Source organism: Oncorhynchus nerka, linkage group LG1 (assembly GCF_034236695.1).
Source record: "Oncorhynchus nerka isolate Pitt River linkage group LG1, Oner_Uvic_2.0, whole genome shotgun sequence".
Classification (NCBI taxonomy): domain Eukaryota; kingdom Metazoa; phylum Chordata; class Actinopteri; order Salmoniformes; family Salmonidae; genus Oncorhynchus; species Oncorhynchus nerka.
Genome location: NC_088396.1, coordinates 49,553,997 through 49,575,925, shown reverse-complemented (window position 1 = coordinate 49,575,925; position 21,929 = coordinate 49,553,997).

The window sequence follows — 21,929 nt, the reverse complement described above, 5'->3', positions numbered from 1 at the left end:
CATATTTCATGACCCATCAGTATTAATCATTAATGCCTATTCTAGTTATTTAATGCCTATTCTAGTTATGTAATGATTAATATATAGTGAACAAACTGTAAATGGCTTACAAATGTTTTTTTATTACTTAACATTATAGTGTTACCCTTAATTGAATATTCTTGCATTTAACCCTCAATTACTTACACAATACACCAGTGTGATAGACTTGGATGTTATCTGATATCATGCAGTATTGTGCATTTCAACATTACTACACTTGATGAAGACGTTGTCTCACAATTGAGCCACTAGAGGGAGGTGTTTAACAACATATAGAACGACTGATGACTTCCTCAGAATGTACTATTAGAATACTTACAAACTATTTATCATTGAATAACATGGAACAACAACAGGCTTATGCCTTCTCCAAGTCCTTCAAGTCCAATCCATCCAAATCATTCTGTATCAGTACCACATGTATCTTTTGATGAGAACACTGAGATAAGTAATGTCAGTGTATCGTTAAATGAAAGAAGCAATTACAACAATTGTATAACTTGACTATATCAAACCTTTGTGAAACTAGGGAATACAATTCTAGGAACTTCAGAGTTAAAATATGTTTAGCTGTCACTTTGAACCATGGATAAAATAATGCATCAATTATTAAGGAATTAAATATAAATTTTACTAGGCAAGTCAGTTAAGAACAAATTCTTATTTTCAATGACGGCCTAGGAACAGTGGGTTAACTGCCTGGTCAGGGGCAGAACGACAGATTTGTACCTTGTCAGTTTAGGGATTGCGATGTTGAAACCTTTCGGTTACTAGTCCAACGCTCTAAACACAAGGCTACCCTGCCTCCCCACTATTGCAACAAGTGGTAGAAAAAGGATGAAAAGTGATAAATTGTCACTTAAAAAAGACAAAAATAAGAAAATGAATAGATTTGGAATCTAACAAATTAAATAGTTGACAACAACAATAGAAAGCGTATTTGCTGCTTTTCTCTCAGACTTATTTGTCTGTGCAGTTTTAACACCAGACACACTGACAGCCTCTTTTGAAAATACCTTTCTGTAAATTCCTAACAAATGGTTTATTACTGAACATTTTAAAGTGTTATCCATAATTGCATATTCTTAAATTTGACCATCAACTACTTACACAATACACCATTGAGATATACTTGGATGTTATCTGATATCATGCATATTGTACATTTACATTTTACTGCACTTGTTGAAGGCAATGTGTCCCAATTGAGCCACTAGAGGGTGATGTTAAACCTACATAATGACTCATGACGTTCTCAAAATGTACTTTTAGAATAGTTACATACTGTTTATCATTAAATAACATAGAACAACAACAGACTTTGGTATTTGGAATATACAATCCACAATGTCTAAATAGTTTTTCATAACACAAGCTTAATCCTTCCATTGCCTTCTCCAAGTCATTCCAATCCATACAAATTATTCTGAATCAACACCATATATATCTATGATGATAATATAAGTAATATCAGTGTATTGTTATATGAAAGAAGCAATTACAACAATTGTATTACAAAGCTATATTAAACCTGTTAATCAAACTGGGGAATTTTTTTATTTTTATTTCACCTTTATTTAACCAGGTAGGCAAGTTGAGAACAAGTTCTCATTTACAATTGCGACCTGGCCAAGATAAAGCAAAGCAGTTCGACAGATACAACGACACAGAGTTACACATGGAGTAAAACAAACATACAGTCAATAATACAGTATAAACAAGTCTATATACAATGTGAGCAAATGAGGTGAGAAGTGAGGTAAAGGCAAAAAAGGCCATGGTGGCAAAGTAAATACAATATAGCAAGTAGACACTGGAATGGTAGTTTTGCAATGGAAGAATGTGCAAAGTAGAAATATAAATAATGGGGTGCAAAGGAGCAAAATAAATAAATTAATTAAAAACAGTTGGGAAAGAGGTAGTTGTTTGGGCTAAATTATAGGTGGGCTATGTACAGGTGCAGTAATCTGTGAGCTGCTCTCACAGTTGTTGCTTAAAGCTAGTGAGGGAGATAAGTGTTTCCAGTTTCAGAGATTTTTGTAGTTCGTTCCAGTCATTGGCAGCAGAGAACTGGAAGGAGAGGCGGCCAAAGAAATAATTGGTTTTGGGGGTGACTAGAGAGATATACCTGCTGGAGCGTGTGCCACAGGTGGGAGATGCTATGGTGACCAGCGAGCTGAGATAAGGGGGGACTTTACCTAGCAGGGTCTTGTAGATGACATGGAACCAGTGGGTTTGGCGATGAGTATGAAGCGAGGGCCAGCCAACGAGAGCGTACAGGTCGCAATGGTGGGTAGTATATGGGGCTTTGGTGACAAAACGGATTGCACTGTGATAGACTGCATCCAATTTGTTGAGTAGGGTATTGGAGGCTATTTTGTAAATGACATCGCCAAAGTCGAGTATTGTTAGGATGGTCAGTTTTACAAGGGTATGTTTGGCAGCATGAGTGAAGGATGCTTTGTTGTGAAATAGGAAGCCAATTCTAGATTTAACTTTGGATTGGAGATGTTTGATATGGGTCTGGAAGGAGAGTTTACAGTCTAACCAGACACCTAAGTATTTGTAGTTGTCCACGTATTCTAAGTCAGAGCCGTCCAGAGTAGTGATGTTGGACAGGCGGGTAGGTGCAGGTAGCGATCGGTTGAAGAGCATGCATTTAGTTTTACTTGTATTTCAGAGCAATTGGAGGCCACGGGAGGAGAGTTGTAATGGCATTGAAGCTTGCCTGGAGGGTTGTTAACACAGTGTCCAAAGAAGGGCCAGAGGTATACAGAATGGTGTCGTCTGCGTAGAGGTGGATCAGAGACTCACCAGCAGCAAGAGCGACCTCATTGATGTATACAGAGAAGAGAGTCGGTCCAAGAATTGAACCCTGTGGCACCCCCATAGAGACTGCCAGAGGTCCGGACAGCAGACCCTCCGATTTGACACACTGAACTCTATCAGAGAAGTAGTTGGTGAACCAGGCGAGGCAATCATTTGAGAAACCAAGGCTGTCGAGTCTGCCGATGAGGATGTGGTGATTGACAGAGTCGAAAGCCTTGGCCAGATCAATGAATACGGCTGCACAGTAATGTTTCTTATCGATGGCGGTTAAGATATCGTTTAGGACCTTGAGCGTGGCTGAGGTGCACCCATGACCAGCTCTGAAACCAGATTGCATAGCAGAGAAGGTATGGTGAGATTCGAAATGGTCGGTTGACTTGGCTTTCGAAGACCTTAGAAAGGCATGGTAGGATAGATATAGGTCTGTAGCAGTTTGGGTCGAGAGTGTCCCCCCCTTTGAAGAAGGGGATGACCGCAGCTGCTCTCCAATCTTTGGGAATCTCAGACGACACGAAAGAGAGGTTGAACAGGCTAGTAATAGGGGTGGCAACAATTTCGGCAGATAATTTTTAGAAAGAAAGGGTCCAGATTGTCTAGCCCGGCTGATTTGTAGGGGTCCAGATTTTGCAGCTCTTTCAGAACATCAGCTGAACGGATTTGGGAGAAGGAGAAATGGGGAAGGCTTGGGCGAGTTGCTGTTGGGGGTGCAGTGCTGTTGACCGGGGTAGGAGTAGCCAGGTGGAAAGCATGGCCAGCCGTAGAAAAATGCTTATTGAAATTCTCAATTATGGTGGATTTATCAGTGGTGACAGTGTTTCCTATCTTCAGTGCAGTGGGCAGCTAGGAGGAGGTGTTATTATTCTCCATGGACTTTACAGTGTCCCAGAACTTTTTTGAGTTAGTGTTGCAGGAAGCACATTTCTGCTTGAAAAAGCTAGCCTTGGCTTTTCTAACTGCCTGTGTATAATGGTTTCTAGCTTCCCTGAACAGCTGCATATCACGGGGGCTGTTCGATGCTAATGCAGAACGCCATAGGATGTTTTTGTGTTGGTTAAGGGCAGTCAGGTCTGGGGAGAACCAAGGGCTATATCTGTTCCTGGTTCAAAATGTCTTGAATGGGGCATGTTTATTTAAGATGGTTAGGAAGGCATTTAAAAAAAATATCCAGGCATCCTCTACTGACGGGATGAGATCAATATCCTTCCAGGATACCCCGGCCAGGTCGATTAGAAAGGCCTGCTCGCTGAAGTGTTTCAGGGAGCGTTTTACAGTGATGAGTGGAGGTTGTTTGACCGCTGACCCATTACGGATGCAGGCAATGAGGCAGTGATCGCTGAGATCTTGGTTGAAGACAGCAGAGGTGTATTTAGAGGGCAAGTTGGTTAGGATGATATCTATGAGGGTGCCCGTGTTTAAGGCTTTGGGGAGGTACCTGGTAGGTCCATTGATAATTTGTGTGAGATTGAGGGCATCAAGTTTAGATAGTTTCAGGCTTTTATTTTGAAAAATGAGCGAGAAAGATCACATTGCGTAAGTGGATAGGTGGGGGCTCTCAGAGTGAGTTTTGCATAACAGAGTAAAGCGGACATTGTTTCTCCCGGTCCTTTTGAAAAACCTACACTCCGGTTGATATATTATCGAATATATATTTGAAAAACAACCTGAGGATTGATTATAAAAAACGTTCTTCATGTTTCTGTGGAATTTATGGATATTATTTGGAATTTTCGTCTGCGTTGTTGTGACCGCTCTTTCCTGTGAATTTCTGAACATAACGCGACAAACAAACGGAGGTATTTTGGATATGAAAAATAATCTTTATGGAACAAAAGGAACATTTGTTGTGTAACTTGGAGTCTCGTGAGTGAAAGCATCCGAAAATCATCAAAGGTAAACAATTCATTTGACTGCTTTTCTGATTTTCGTGACCAAGCTACCTGATACTAAGTGTACTTAATGCTTTGTTATGCGATCGATAAACTTACACAAACGCTTGTATTGCTTTCGCTGTAAAGCATCATTTCAAAATCTGAGACGACAGGTGGATTAACAAAAGGCTAAGCTGTGTTTTGCAATATTGCACTTGTGATTTCATGAATATTAATATGTTTTAGTAATATTATTTCACTGTAGCGCTATGCTATTCAGCGTTGCTGATGACAATTATCCCGCTATTGGGATGGGGTGTGTCAACAAGTTAAACATAGCCAGCAAGTCACCATCCATTAGTCAATTAGACATCATTCTGACACCAAACTGATACAAACGGATACCACACCCACTTTTTCAAACTCGTTTAGAAGCCAAATATCAAATATTCCAGAGTAGGCCCAAAATTCACAGGGCCTTTTATTTAAACCATAATAAAAACATAAAACACGTAGTAACATTCTAGTTGCGGGTCCAGTTCAGACATTATGTGTAGGCCTAGCTGAGGGTTGCCTAATCACACATATGAAGTTTTGGAAAGATGTGACTTTTTTAACCCTTCGAAACAGACACTGTGACCACAATTTAAGGCATTTCCGGTTTGGCACAGGAAGCTAAAAGTAAACACATACCCTGATTGGATTATGCTCTTACAGAATCCTGCGTTTAAAGTCTTTACGTTCAGAATTGACCTATCTACACAGGGTTGAATGCAGTGTCTCACAAACTGCAGGTTTGGTATATCAAAACATCTTTAGGGTGAATTTAATAATCACTTCCGGTTTCTCCAGGAAGCTTAGAATCAACACAGGTAGACCTCATAGTGGCCTGATGAATTGTCATCGAAGACAGTTTCGTAAGGCATTCATAACCCACATAGGCTTCAGGTTGAATTTAGGGGAGCAAGCAATGTATTCCTACTTGGAGAGATATCATTGTAAACTGTGAGATGAAAAAACCCTGTTTTCACTGTTAATGGTTAATGCGACACAGTCAAGTTTAGGCTTGCACTGGTTGAAATGTCCTTCTAACCCTAACGGTTCTGCCGCTGTCCCCCAAAAGCACCTGAAATTTAGGGCCAGGCTTCGTTATGGGCCTACTTTTTATCACGGTCGCTGCGCTCAGACCAAGTGAGGCATCTCGTTGAACTCGGCACTGCCTAGAGTTTATGGCACTATGTGTCTGTCTATCCCTGTTCTCTCCTCTCTGCACAGACCATACAAACGCTCCACACCGCGTGGCCGCGCCACCTAATCTGGTGGTCCCAGCGCGCACGACCCACGTGGAGTTCCAGGTCTCCGGTAGCCTCTGGAACTGCCGATCTGCGGCCAACAAGGCAGAGTTCATCTCAGCCTATGCCTCCCTCCAGTCCCTCGACTTCTTGGCACTGACGGAAACATGGATCACCACAGACAACACTGCTACTCCTACTGCTCTCTCTTCGTCTGCCCACGTGTTCTCGCACACCCCGAGAGCTTCTGGTCAGCGGGGTGGTGGCACCGGGATCCTCATCTCTCCCAAGTGGTCATTCTCTCTTTCTCCCCTTACCCATCTGTCTATCGCCTCCTTTGAATTCCATGCTGTCACAGTTACCAGCCCTTTCAAGCTTAACATCCTTATCATTTATCGCCCTCCAGGTTCCCTCGGAGAGTTCATCAATGAGCTTGATGCCTTGATAAGCTCCTTTCCTGAGGACGGCTCACCTCTCACAGTTCTGGGCGACTTTAACCTCCCCACGTCTACCTTTGACTCATTCCTCTCTGCCTCCTTCTTTCCACTCCTCTCCTCTTTTGACCTCACCCTCTCACCTTCCCCCCTACTCACAAGACAGGAAATACGCTCGACCTCATCTTTACTAGATGCTGTTCTTCCACTAACCTCATTGCAACTCCCCTCCAAGTCTCCGACCACTACCTTGTATCCTTTTCCCTCTCGCTCTCATCCAACACTTCCCACACTGCCCCTACTCGGATGGTATCGCGCCGTCCCAACCTTCGCTCTCTCTCCCCGCTACTCTCTCCTCTTCCATCCTATCATCTCTTCCCTCTGCTCAAACCTTCTCCAACCTATCTCCTGATTCTGCCTCCTCAACCCTCCTCTCCTCCCTTTCTGCATCCTTTGACTCTCTATGTCCCCTATCCTCCAGGCCGGCTCGGTCCTCCCCTCCCGCTCCGTGGCTCGACGACTCATTGCGAGCTCACAGAACAGGGCTCCGGGCAGCCGAGGCGGAAATGGAGGAAAACTCGCCTCCCTGCGGACCTGACATCCTTTACTCCCTCCTCTCTACATTTTCCTCTTCTCTCTCTGCTGCTAAAGCCACTTTCTACCACTCTAAATTCCAAGCATCTGCCTCTAACCCTAGGAAGCTCTTTGCAACCTTCTCCTCCCTCCTGAATCCTCCTCCCCCTCCCCCTCCTCCCTCTCTGCAGATGACTTCGTCAACCATTTTGAAAAGAAGGTCGACGACATCCGATCCTCGTTTGCTAAGTCAAACGACACCGCTGGTTCTGCTCACACTGCCCTACCCTGTGCTCTGACCTCTTTCTCCCCTCTCTCTCCAGATGAAATCTCGCATCTTGTGACGGCCGGCCGCCCAACAACCTGCCCGCTTGACCCTATCCCCTCCTCTCTTCTCCAGACCATTTCCGGAGACCTTCTCCCTTACCTCACCTCGCTCATCAACTCATCCCTGACCGCTGGCTACGTCCCTTCCGTCTTCAAGAGAGCGAGAGTTGCACCCCTTCTGAAAAAACCTACACTCGATCCCTCCGATGTCAACAACTACAGACCAGTATCCCTTCTTTCTTTTCTCTCCAAAACTCTTGAACGTGCCGTCCTTGGCCAGCTCTCCCGCTATCTCTCTCAGAATGACCTTCTTGATCCAAATCAGTCAGGTTTCAAGACTAGTCATTCAACTGAGACTGCTCTTCTCTCTATCACGGAGGCGCTCCGCACTGCTAAAGCTAACTCTCTCTCCTCTGCTCTCATCCTTCTAGACCTATCGGCTGCCTTCGATACTGTGAACCATCAGATCCTCCTCTCCACCCTCTCCGAGTTGGGCATCTCCGGCGCGGCCCACGCTTGGATTGCGTCCTACCTGACAGGTCGCTCCTACCAGGTGGCGTGGCGAGAATCTGTCTCCTCACCACGTGCTCTCACCACTGGTGTCCCACAGGGCTCTGTTCTAGGCCCTCTCCTATTCTCGCTATACACCAAGTCACTTGGCTCTGTCATAACCTCACATGGTCTCTCCTATTATTGCTATGCAGACGACACACAATTAATCTTCTCCTTTCCCCCTTCTGATGACCAGGTGGCGAATCGCATCTCTGCATGTCTGGCAGACATATCAGTGTGGATGACGGATCACCACCTCAAGCTGAATCTCGGCAAGACGGAGCTGCTCTTCCTCCCGGGGAAGGACTGCTCATTCCATGATCTTGCCATCACGGTTGACAACTCCATTGTGTCCTCCTCCCAGAGCGCTAAGAACCTTGGCGTGATCCTGGACAACACCCTGTCGTTCTCAACTAACATCAAGGCGGTGGCCCGTTCCTGTAGGTTCATGCTCTACAACATCCGCAGAGTACGACCCTGCCTCACACAGGAAGCGGCGCAGGTCCTAATCCAGGCACTTGTCATCTCCCGTCTGGATTACTGCAACTCGCTGTTGGCTGGGCTCCCTGCCTGTGCCATTAAACCCCTACAACTCATCCAGAACGCGCAGCCCGTCTGGTGTTCAACCTTCCCAAGTTCTCTCACGTCACCCCGCTCCTCCGCTCTCTCCACTGGCTTCCAGTTGAAGCTCGCATCCGCTACAAGACCATGGTGCTTGCCTACGGAGCTGTGAGGGGAACGGCACCTCAGTACCTCCAGGCTCTGATCAGGCCCTACACCCAAACAAGGGCACTGCGTTCATCCACCTCTGGCCTGCTCGCCTCCCTACCACTGAGGAAGTACAGTTCCCGCTCAGCCCAGTCAAAACTGTTCGCTGCTCTGGCCCCCCAATGGTGGAACAAACTCCCTCACGACGCCAGGACAGCGGAGTCAATCACCACCTTCCGGAGACACCTGAAACCCCACCTCTTTAAGGAATACCTAGGATAGGATAAAGTAATCCCTCTCACCCCCCCTTAAAAGATTTAGATGCACTACTGTTCCACTGGATGTCATAAGGTGAATGCACCAATTTGTAAGTCGCTCTGGATAAGAGCGTCTGCTAAATGACTTAAATGTAAATGTAAATGTAAATGGTGATGTTTTGTACGTTTGCAATATGATTCCATTCGCCATCTGGTGGTATTTACCGGGACAGCGGAAAAATGACCAAAATTTGAAAATGTTATAAAACGGAAACTAAATGTCCGAGAGACTTCGTTCAATGACTTCCCGGAAGATCTGGCCGCTGCGTACGGCCCAGCGCTGTCGGCGAAAAGTTGAGTAAGGGACTGTACATTTGCAATATGGAGTTTCTCATCAATCAAACAGCAAATTACAAAATGTTCCCTTCGTGTATGGAATTGTGCTTTAGGCAAAAGGCAAAATTCAGTAACTACGTCATTTACTTTACTGCAACATATGACATCAAGGTATTTTTCTGTCTAGACAGTGTATTGTGGTCTGTGTGTAGCTGGTGTTGAGGAGTCAGGCGCAGAACAGCAGATATAAAGTAAATCTAATAGACAAATACAATACAATATAGCCCACATAAACGGACCGATTTACATAAAAACAATCACTCACAAGCAAACATGGGGGAACAAAAGGGTTAGATAATGAACAAGTAATTGGGGGATTGAAACCAGGTGTGTAAGACAAAGACAAAACAAATGGAAAATGAAAAGTGGATCGGCTAGAAGGCCAGTGACGTCGAATGCCGAACGTCGCCCAAACAAGGAGAGGGACCGACTTCGGCGGAAGTTGTGACAGTACCCCCCCTTGAGGCGTGGCTCCAGCAGCGTGCCGACACCGACCTCGGGGACGACCCGGAGGCCGAGGCGAAGGTCGATCCGGATGGAGACGGTGGAACCCCCACAGCAATGAAGGGTCCAAGACGTCCTCCACCGGCATTCAGCATCTCTCCTCCGGACCGTACCCCTCCCACTCCACGAGGTACTGAAGGCCCCTCACCCGATGCCTCGTGTCCAGGATGGCTCGAACAGCATACGCCGGGACCCCCTCGATGTCCAGAGGGGGCGGAGAACCTCCCGCACCTCAGACTCCTGGAGTGGACCAGCCATCAATGGCCTGAGGAGAGACGCATGGCACGAGGGATTAATATGATAATCTGGGGGAAACTGTAACCTATAGCATACCCTGTTCAGTCTCCTCGGGACATTTAATGGCCCCACAAACCACGGACTCAGCTCCCGGCAGGGTAGGCGGAGGGGCAGGTTTCGGGTCGAGAGACAGACCCAATCCCCTGGTGCGAACACCAGGGCCTCACTGCGGTGGCGGTTGGCGCTCACCTTCTGCCTTCTCACGGCCCGTTGCAGGTGCACATGGGCGGTGTCCCAGGTCTCCTCCGAGTGCTTAAACCATTCGTCCACTACAGGAGCTTCGATCTGGCTCTGATGCCAAGGTGCCAAAAAAGGTGCCAAAAAGAAAAAGTGAGTTTTGGGCCATCTCTGCGCAGGGGATGAACGCCACCCACTCCGTCGTCCGGTCCTGGCAATATGACCACAGAAACCTACCCACATCCTGTTTTACTCTCTCCACCTGCCCGTTACTCTCGGGGTGAAAACCTGAGGTGAGGCTGACCGAGACCCTCAGACGTTCCATGAATGCTCTCCAGACCCTGGACATGTACTGGCTTAAGCAGGGGGACACGTCTGGCACTGCAGGATTTGAGTCCCTGGCGGCGTAGTGTGTTACTGATGGTAGGCTTTGTTACTTTGGTCCCAGCTCTCTGCAGGTCATTCACTAGGTCCCCCCGTGTGGTTCTGGGATTTTTGCTCACCGTTCTTGTGATCATTTTGACCCCACGGGGTGAGATCTTGCGTGGAGCCCCAGATCGAGGGAGATTATCAGTGGTCTTGTATGTCTTCCATTTCCTAATAATTGTTGGTACGGCTTTGAGTTATTGTTATAGTTTGTTCCATTTAACAGTGCCAGTGTATATAAATGTAGTTAAACTCTTATATTTAATATAGTGAATATTAGACTTTCTGACTCAGGTTTTATGCTGGTGGACATCTTTCTTACAAATGGAAAATAGTTATATCGGTACCTGGGGGCCGAGTCTGTGATAATTATGTGGACCAAACGAAGTTAAATTAATACTACTCTTTTTTTCCACAGATGGCCAGCTTAGCTGCTTAAAATGCTTGACTTCCAGAGGAGTATGAGGCGGGAGGGAGTTTAAGTACAATTCTTACAAGCTCTTTGGCTGGTCTGTAGCTTATTCTTTCGATGTTTGGGGCTGCTGGTGAACTATCATGTACAGGCATAACCACTAGACTAGCGCACTTGCCAGAGACTTTTGGGTGACACTAGCAAGGTTTTTCATCCAATTGGCGACAGACATTAAAAAAATGGTGAAAGCCCTTAACTTCTTGTGTCGAGCCATCCCGGATCTGGGATCGTGACTACAGCCTCAAGACCATTACCATAACGCAACGTTAACTATTCATGAAAATCGCAAATGAAATGAAATCGATATGCTAGCTCTCAAGCTTAGCCTTTTGTTAACAACACTGTCATCTCAGATTTTCAAAAATATGCTTCTCAACCATAGCAAAACAAGCACTTGTGTAACAGTATTGATAGCTAGCGTAGCATTTAGCATAGTATTTAGCGTTAGCATTCAGCAGGCAACATTTTCACAAAAACCAGAAAAGCATTCAAAGAAAATAATTTACCTTTGAAGAACTTCGGATGTTTTCAATGAGGAGACTCTCAGTTAGATAGCAAATGTTCAGTTTTTCCTGAAAGATTATTTGTTTAGGACAAATCGCTCCGTTTTCTGCGTCACGTTTAGCTACGAAAAAAACCTGTATCCAGGATTGTGTAAATCTATCCGCAAGCTCATTAGCATAACACAACGTTAACTATTCATGAAAATCGCAAATGAAATGAAATCAATATGCTAGCTCTCAAGCTTAGCCTTTTGTTAACAACACTGTCATCTCAGATTTTCAAAAATATGCTTCTCAACCATAGCAAAACAAGCATTTGTGTAACAGTATTGATAGCTATTGATAGCTAGCGTAGCATTTAGCGTTAGCATTCAGCAGGCAACATTTTCACAAAAACCAGAAAAGCATTCAAATAAAATAATTTAGAACTTCAGATGTTTTCAATGAGGAGACTCTCAGTTAGATAGCAAATGTTCAGTTTTTACAGAAAGATTATTTGTGTTGACAAATCGCTCCGTTTTCTTCATCACGTTTGGGTAAGAAAAAAAACGAAAATTAAAAGTCATTAAAACGCAAACTTTTTTCCAAATTAACTCCATAATATCGACAGAAACATGGCAAACAATGTTTAGAATCAATCCTCAAGGTGTTTTTCACATATCTATCGATGATAAATCCTTCGTGGACCTAGAGATTACGCAATAATTTCGACACAGTACACCGGGCGGACACCTGGTAAATGTAGTCTCTTATGGTCCATCTTCCAATGATATGCCTACAAATACGTCACAATGCTGCAGACACCTTGGAGAAACGACAGAAAGGGCAGGCTCATTCCTGGCGCATTCACAGCCATATAAGGAGACATTGGAACACAGTGCCTTCAGAATCTGGGGCATTTCCTGTATGAAACTTAATCTTGGTTTCGCCTGTAGCATTAGTTCTGGGGCACTCACAGATAATATCTTTGCAGTTTTGGAAACGTCAGTGTTTTTTCTTTCCAAAGCTGTCAATTACATGCATAGTCGAGCATATTTTCGTGACAAAATATCTTGTTTAAAACGGGAACGTTTTTTATCCAAAAATTAAAAGAGTGCCCCCTATCTCGAAGAAGTTAATGGTGCTGCCCAAGCCAAAATAAGCTTTGGGCCAAGAGGGCCCTCTATCCACTCAATGATCAGTTCAAACAGCTGAGCTCCAGAAAACAGAGGGGGCAGCTGTTCTGAAGTTGCCCCTACCTGCATTTTCAGCTGCCTCTTCAGATGTAGAAGAGATACATTAGTATGTGATCAGCTGAAGTGTGTATCTGCACACTAAAAACATATGGTTCTGTATGGTGCCAATTGAGAGTTCTTTATCTTGTAACCATCACAGATCCCTTTTTGGTGAAATATTGAACACTTTGTTAAGGTTCTACCCTTTACTGAACGCTGTTCTCAGCTGGATGGTAGGGCCTGTTTTGACAATGGATGTCTTATTGGATATGAAACAAACCTTCACGTGAACCTGATTGGGCAACTCCCCTAACCCTCCTGCATCAATTAACATGAACCTTCAGAGGGCTATAAGAAAACAAATCTGTCACCAAAGATGATTATTGATTTATTTTTGACCTTTATTTAACTAGGCAAGTCAGTTAAGAACAAATTCTTATTTTCAATGATGGCCTAGGAACAGTGGGTTAACTGCTTGTTCAGTGGCAGAAGATGTTGGATAAAAGTCAGGAATTCAATTGGTGAGGGATGAATATAGCACCATTCATGTAAGTAGAGACCGTGAACCGTAGGAATATGGTAACATAGTGGAAACATGGTGGAAGGACCTGGTTTCATTGAAATGTAAGAAAACCAACACCACCTGAAAATGGATTCATTTCATTCACACATATGCAATTAACATAATTCATACACTGCTTAACTACATACAGAGTAAAATCCAATGTAAGCAGACCTAAAGTAATGTTTGTAATATTGTTGAGATTAGTAAAAATGCTATGCAAATTGCTATTCTATAATGGCATAGCTGGTATGACCCTCTTGACTTCTCAACTGTCTGGTAGAGTTGGGTTATTTCCAAAATAAACATCAAGTTGAAAATAATTAACAACTATTGGAAATTCAACATGTGTTTCAAGAAGGGACATGATCGTAAGGTTCTAGTTGAAACCAACAAGCCTGCTATCATAAGATACAAAACGAATGGCAAGCGTTAGAAGCCAAATCCGATGATAGTCTCTGTAATGTGTTTTCGGACCTTCCCTTGTTCGTATTCTCGCGCGGCAGAAATCTCAGAGACCAATTGGTCAACTCTGATTTACCACCCCAAGATATTCCTGAACAACGTCTATTTGCGCCCCTACTGGATGGAAATTACAAGTGTAATGGCTGAGCTCAATGCAATGGCACTTATAAATGTAGATCCTTCAAACACCCACAAACAGAGAAACAGATCCCAATCAAAGGTGTTATTACGTGCTCCACTAAGGCAGTTATTTATCTTGTAACTTGTCCTTGTGGTAAAAATTATGTGTGTAGAAGAAAGCGTGAATTAAAAGTACGTATCTCAGAGCAGCGTAGCACCATTAGGTGTAAAAACTTGACCTACCCAGTTGCGGCCCACTTTTTGGAGGCAGGCAACTCGATTTCGTCTCTGCGTTACATTGGCATCGAACATGTCACCCTCCCTAGGAGAGGGGGTGACCTTGATAATTTATTGTTAAAAGGAGAGGCTGCCTGGATCTTTAACTTAAAGACCCTTGCTCCCTTCGGTCTCAACGTAGACTTTGATCTGAAGCCATTCTTGTGATTGTGACTTTGCCATTGTAATTGTTTGTAAGCTTGTGTAGTCTAAAATGAATCTATGATCGTATGCTATCCATTTGTATTTTTTTGTATGCTGCTCTTTCTATGCCATTTTAATATTTGAGAAATGAACCAATGATATTAGGTCACTCTTGGCCATGATTACAGACACGTGTGTCTTGACGCTATATAAACGAGACATCCCGCAGTGTTTGTGATTGTACCCTGAGGAAGACACCTCGGCTGTCGACAAGTTGGTAAACTATTATTTTTGCATCTGAGTGTGCGGCTCTCCTTTATTTTTAAGCGTTAGAAGTCAGCCCTGCCAATGAAATGCAAAATGTGAAGTTCTTTAGACATAGAATATTCAAGACAACAAAATTAGACTTGGAAGGATGGCCTTGTGAAACTACAGGACACATCATGGCATATGTCATTTGGCCAGTGCATAAGAAAATAACAGTCAGGCAGTTGATAAGACGGTACATCTTTATGGTGTATGTTCTAATGGCATTTCATAGGAACATTCCATAGACTTGTACAAATGTCCATCTGAACTGAATTATGAAACAATGATTCAAGTTGAGGGAGACTGTTACATCATTGGGACACATAATGTTTGCCAGAGATCACTCTGCAGTATTCTGACCCAATCATATTTTTTGTCTAATTAGTTGTCTCAGATTCAAGAGGGACCTGTTAGCACTAATATGCAAGGCTCTGTAATAATGACACGTCACTCTACCAATTAAAAGTGTCAAACAAGAACACACACACACACACACACACACAAAGTCAGCCAGACACAAACAAACACACAAACACACACACACACACACACACACACATGCAAACATTCATCTAGTACACTGTCATTTCACCTCTCTAGTTCTCATGATTCTCAAAGAGCATATTGCATCAGCAAAACTCAATCTGACTATATTGTCTCTACTGTAAGTGAACAACTCTTTAATAATGTTAGTTTTACTTTTTAAAGTTTCCGACACCAGAGGGTCCTGTTATCCAATGTATCCAAGGCTCAGGAACAATGAGGTCCAAAACTCTAAGGAATTCTACCAATTAAAGGTGTTGGAGACACACAAATGCTTTCCTCCAGGGACCTAATAAGGCCCCAATACAGCATAAACATTCAAAGTGAACCTAAGTAAAACTCTATTGTTGTTTGTGTGAGTGTAACAGTGTTCCTTCTGTACCTCTCCTCACCCTTACCTGGGCTCGAACCAGGAGCCCTCTGCACACATCACCCTCAATGCATCGTTACCTATCGCTCCACAAAAGCCGCGACCATTGAAGAGCAAGCAACAACTACTTCAAGGACTCAGAGAGAGTGACGTCATCGATTCAAATGCTATTAGTGTGCATCCCGCTAACTAGCTAGCCATTTAACACATGAGCACAACTTCCACTAGGCCTCAGCCTCAATACAACTCTTACCCCAAACACGTCTCATCAGGAGACCATGAGTCTGACTCACCTCTGCTACAAATTTTGCATTTTAGTCAATTAGCACACGTCTCAATAGTAGTAGTGTCTTTGACAAATAACAAGACATTTTCACAAGTACAGAACTGAAATTACATTTGTTTTTGCTGGCCTCTCTGAGTTGGCACATCCTGATTTCATGGAGCATGATCCAGGATCAACAAATATATAATATGATCCAGGGTCAATATAGACATATCTAAAATGCCAAAAGACTCTCGTGTGACCCCTGACCTGCCAGCAGTGATGTAGGGAGAGCAGTGGTAGGGAGAGTAGTGATAGTGAGAGCCGTGGTAGTGGTAGTGGTAGTGATGGTGAGGCAGTGGTAGTGAGAGTGGTAGTGGAGTGAGAGTTGAGTAGTGGTAGTGAGAGCAGTGGTAGTGAGTAGTGGTAGTGAGTAGTGAGTGAGTAGTGGTAGTGAGAGTAGTGGTAGTGAGGTAGTGGTAGTGGTAGTGGTAGAGTAGTGGTAGTGAGGCAGTGGTAGTGAGTGGTAGTGAGAGTAGTGAGTAGGGTGGGTAAGGGTTGAGTAGTGGTAGTGAGTGATAGTGAGAGTGAGTAGTGAGTAGGAGTTGTAGTAGTGAGAGCAGTGGTAGTGAGAGTAGTGGTAGTGAGTGAGTAGTGGTAGTGAGAGTAGTGGTAGTGAGAGTAGTGGTAGTGAGGTAGTGGTGATAGGGTAGTGAAGTTAGTGTGGTAGTGAGAGTAGTGGTAGTGAGAGTAGGGTTGTAGTAGTGAGAGCAGTGGTAGGTGAGTGGTAGTGAGTGGTAGTGAGGTGAGTGGTAGTGAGGTGAGGGTTGTAGTAGTGAGAGTAGTGGTAGTGAGAGTAGTGATAGTGAGATTAGTGATAGTGAGAGTTGGAGTAGTGGTAGTGAGAGTAGGAGTTGTAGTAGTGAGAGCAGCAGTGGTAGTGGTAGTGAGTAAGTGGTAGTGAGTAGTGGTAGTGAGGTAGTGGTGTAGTAGTGAGAGCAGTGGTAGTGAGAGTAGTGGTAGTGAGAGTGGTGGTAGTGATAGTGAGTAGTGGTAGTGAGAGTAGTGGTAGTGAGAGTAGGAGTTGTAGTAGTGAGTAGTGGTGGTGAGAGTAGTGGTAGTGATAGTGAGGTAGTGGTGAGTAGTGGTAGTGAGTAGTGGTAGTGAGAGTAGGAGGTAGTGGTAGTGAGAGTAGTGAGTAGTGGAGTAGTGGTGGTAGTGAGGTAGTGGTGGTAGTGGTGGTAGTGGTAGTGGTAGTGAGTGGTGGTAGTGAGAGTAGTGGTAGTGAGGTAGTGGTAGTGAGGCAGTGGAGTGGCAGTGAGAGCAGTGGTAGTGAGTGGTAGTGAGAGCAGTGATAGTAGTGAGTGCAGTGGTAGTGAGGCAGTGAGTAGTGAGGGTTGGTAGTAGGGTAGTGGTAGTGAGGTAGTGATAGTGAGTTGGAGTAGTGGTAGTGAGAGAGTAGTGGTAGTGAGGTAGTGGTAGTGAGAGTAGGAGTGAGTGGTGAGTGAGGTAGTGAGTTAGTGGTAGTGGTAGTGAGAGTAGTGGTAGTGTGGTAGTGAGTGTAGTAGTGAGAGCAGTGGTAGTGAGAGCAGTGGTAGTGGTGTAGTGGTAGGGAGAGTAGTGGTAGTGAGAGTAGTGGTAGTGAGGTAGGGTTGTAGTAGTGAGCAGTGGTAGTGAGTAGTGGTAGTGTAGTGGTAGTGGTAGTGAGGTGAGTGCAGTGGTAGTGGTGGTGAGTAGTAGTGAGGGTGTAGTGAGTGTAGTGGTAGTGAGTAGTAGTGGTAGTGGTGAGTGAGTGGTAGGCAGGTAGTGTGGCAGTGGTAGTGAGGTAGTGGTAGTGAGAGTGTAGTGGTGTAGTGAGGTAGTGGTAGTGAGAGTAGTGGTAGTGAGAGCAGTGGTAGTGAGAGTGCAGTGGTAGTGAGGTAGTGGTAGTGTAGTAGTGAGCAGTGGTAGTGGTGAGTGGTAGTGAGTGTGGCAGTGGTGAGGGAGTGGTAGTGAGAGTGAGTAGTGAGGGTGGTGAGTAGTGAGTGCAGTGGTGAGTGGTAGTGAGTGAGAGTTAGTGGTAGTGAGAGTAGTGGTGGTGTAGAGGTAGTGGTAGTGAGGTAGTGGTGAGAGTAGGGTGGTAGTGAGGTAGTGGTAGTGAGGTAGTGTAGTGAGTGAGTGAGTAGTGGTAGTGAGAGTAGTGGTAGTGAGAGTAGTGGTAGTGGTAGTGGTAGTGAGTAGTGGTGGTGTGGTGGTAGTGGAGTGAGAGTTGGTGGTGTAGTGGTAGTGGAGAGTAGTGTAGTAGTGAGGTAGTGGTGGTAGTGAGGCAGTGGTAGTGAGAGTAGTGGTAGTGAGTAGTAGTGGTAGTGAGTGAGAGCAGTGGTAGTGTAGGTAGTGGTAGTGAGAGTAGTGGTGGTGAGTAGTAGTGGTAGTGAGGTAGTGAGTGAGTGAGTAGTGGTAGTGGTAGTGGAGTGAGGAGTGGTAGTGAGGTAGTGGTAGTGAGAGTGGTAGTGAGTGGTAGTAGTGGTAGTGAGAGTAGTGGTAGTGAGTAGTGGTAGGAGTTGTAGTAGTGAGAGCAGTGGTAGTGAGTAGTGGTAGTGAGTGGTAGTGAGAGTAGTGGTAGTGAGGTAGTGGTAGTGAGTAGTGGTAGTGGTAGTGGAGTGAGTGAGTAGTGGTAGTGAGTAGTGAGTTGTAGTAGTGAGAGCAGTGGTAGTGGCAGTGGTAGTGAGTGGGGAGTGGTAGTGAGGCAGTGGTAGTGAGTAGTGGTAGTGAGAGTAGTGATAGTGAGAGTAGGAGTAGTGGTAGTGAGGTAGTGTAGTGAGTGGTAGTAGTGGTAGTGAGTGGTAGTAGTGGTAGTGAGTAGTGGTAGTGGTAGTTTTAGTGGTAGTGAGGTAGTGAGTAGGAGTTGAGTAGTGAGAGCAGTGGTAGGAGAGGTGTGGTGGTAGTGAGAGTGGTGGTAGTGAGGCAGTGGTAGTGTAGTGGTAGTGAGAGGTGTAGTGGTAGTGGTAGTGAGAGTGGTAGTGGTAGTGAGAGTAGTGGTAGTGAGAGTGGAGTTGTGGTAGTGAGGCAGTGGTAGTGAGGTAGTGGTAGTGAGGTAGGAGTGGTAGTAGTGGTAGTGGCAGTGGTAGTGAGAGTAGTGGTAGTGAGAGTAGTGGTAGTGAGAGTAGGGTTGTAGTAGTGAGCAGTGGTAGTGAGAGTAGTGGTAGTGAGAGTAGTGGTAGTGAGAGTAGTGGAGTTGTAGTAGTGAGTGAGAGTGGTAGTGGTGGGAGTGGTAGTGGTAGTGAGTGGTAGTGGTAGTGTAGTGGTAGTGGTAGTGGTAGTGAGTAGTGGTAGTGAGGTAGTGGTAGTGTGGTAGGAGTAGTGGTAGTGAGGTGATAGTGAGGTTGGGTGGTGGTAGGAGAGTAGTGGTAGTGGTAGTGGTAGTGAGGCAGTGTAGTGAGTATTGGTGAGTGAGTAGTGGTAGTGGTAGTGAGGCAGTGGTAGTGAGAGTAGTGGTGTAGTGGTAGTGAGAGTGGTGGTAGTGAGTAGTGGTAGTGAGTGGGTTGTAGTAGTGAGGCAGTGGTAGTGGTAGTGGTAGTGAGTAGTGGTAGTGAGAGTAGGAGTTGGTAGTGAGCAGTGGTAGTGAGAGTAGTGGTAGTGAGAGTAGTGTAGTGAGGTAGTGAGGAGTTTAGTGGTAGTGGTAGTGAGTGGTAGTGGTAGTGAGGAGTGGTGGTAGTGAGTAGTGGTAGTGAGTAGTGAGTAGTGGTAGTGAGAGTAGGGTGGTAGTGAGGCAGTGGTAGTGAGAGTAGTGGTAGTGAGGTAGTGGTAGTGAGGTAGGAGTTGTAGTAGTGAGAGCAGTGGTAGTGAGAGTAGTGGTAGTGATGGTAGTGGTAGTGAGTGAGAGCAGTGGTAGTGTAGTGGTAGTGTAGTAGTGAGGCAGTGGTAGTGAGAGTAGTGGTAGTGAGGTAGTGGTAGTGAGTGAGAGTAGTGGTAGTAGTGTAGTGGTAGTGAGAGTAGTGGTAGTGAGTAGTGGTAGTGAGTGAGGAGTGGTAGTGAGTGGTGGTGGGTGAGTGGTAGTGAGGTAGTGGTAGTGAGGGAGTGGAGTGAGTGGCAGTGAGTAGTGAGTGAGAGCAGTGAGTGAGGCAGTGGTAGTGAGGGTAGTGGTAGTGAGAGTAGTGGTAGTGAGAGTAGTGGTAGTGGTAGTGAGGTAGTGATAGTGGAGTTGAGAGTAGTGAGAGTTGGAGTAGTGGTAGTGGTAGTGAGGTAGTGGAGTGAGGAGTAGTGGTAGTGAGTAGTGGTAGTGAGTAGTGAGAGCAGTGGTAGTGAGTAGTGGTAGTGAGAGTAGTAGTGAGAGCAGTGGTAGTGAGAGTAGTGGTAGTGAGAGTAGTGTAGTGAGCAGTGGTAGTGAGGTAGTGGTAGTGAGAGTAGTGATAGTGAGTGAGGAGTGGTAGTGAGAGAGTGGTAGTGAGTAGTGGTGTAGTAGTGGTAGTGGTAGTGAGTAGTGGTAGTGAGAGTAGTGGTAGTGAGAGTAGTGATAGTGAGGTAGTGGAGTAGTAGTAGTGAGAGCAGTGGTAGTGAGTATTGGTAGTGAGAGTAGTGGTGGTAGGTGAGTAGTGGTAGTGAGGTAGTGATGGTGAGTGGAGTGGTAGTGAGTGGTAGTAGTGAGTGGTAGTAGTGAGTGGTAGTGAGTAGTGGTAGTGAGAGTAGTGGTAGTGAGGTAGTGAGTGGTGAGAGTGATAGTGGTAGGAGTTAGTGGTAGTGAGGCAGTGGTAGTGAGGTAGTGGTAGTGAGGTAGTGGTAGTGAGGTAGTGGTAGTGTAGTAGTGTAGTGAGGTAGTGAGTAGTAGTGAGTAGTGAGCAGTGGTGGTAGTGAGTGAGTGGTAGTGAGTAGTGGTAGTGAGTAGTGAGGTTGTAGTGGTAGTGAGGCAGTGGTAGTGAGTGGTAGTGAGTAGTAGTGAGAGTGGTAGTGGTAGTGGTGAGGTAGTGGTAGTGAGTAGTAGTGGTAGTGAGTGGTGGTGGTGAGGTAGTGGTAGTGAGAGTAGTGGTAGTGAGGTAGTGGTAGTGAGAGCAGTGGTAGTGTAGTGGTAGTAGTGAGAGCAGTGGTAGTGTAGTGAGGGGTGGTAGTGGTAGTGAGGTAGTGGTAGTGAGCAGTGGTAGTGAGAGTAGTGGTAGTGAGGTAGTGGTAGTGAGTAGTGGTAGTGAGGTAGTGGTGTAGTGAGTAGTGGTAGTGAGGTAGTGGTAGTGGTAGTGAGAGTTGTGGTAGTGAGAGCAGTGGTAGTGAGGTAGTGGTGAGTGAGTAGTGGTAGTGGAGTGAGGAGTAGTGGTAGTGAGAGTAGTGGTAGTGAGTGGTAGTGTAGTGAGGTAGTGTAGTGGTAGTGAGGTAGTGGTAGTGAGTAGTGGTAGTGAGGAGGAGTGTAGTAGTGAGGCAGTGGTGTAGTGAGGTAGTGGTAGTGTGGAGTGAGGTAGGGTTGTAGTAGTGAGGCAGTGGTAGTGAGGTAGTGGTAGTGAGAGTAGTGTAGTAGTGAGAGCAGTGTAGTAGTGAGAGTAGTGGTAGTGAGGAGTTGGTAGTGGTAGTGAGAGTAGTGGTGGTAGTGGTAGTGAGGTAGGAGTTGTAGTAGTGAGAGCAGTGGTAGTGAGTAGTGGTAGTGGTAGTGAGAGTAGGAGTTGTAGTAGTGTGAGTAGTGGTAGTGATTGATGAGGATCTCCATATCGCAAATGTACGGTCCCTTACTGAAACGTCCGCAAATGTTTTTTGCGGTCAGAGACCTGGACGTGTGGTGCCAGTGATCAAGACAAAAGAAGATTGTGGACTACAGGAAAAGGAGGAGCGAGCACGTCCCTGTCCTCATCGACGTGGCTGTAATGGAGCAGGTTGACAGCTTCAAGTTCCTTGGTGTCCACATCACAAACAAACTATCATGGTCCAAGCACACTAAGACAGTCATGAAGAGGGCACGACAAAGTCTATTCACCCTCAGGACACTGAAAAGATTTAGCATGGGTCCTCAGATCCTCAAAAAGTTCTACAGCTGCACCATCGAGAGCAT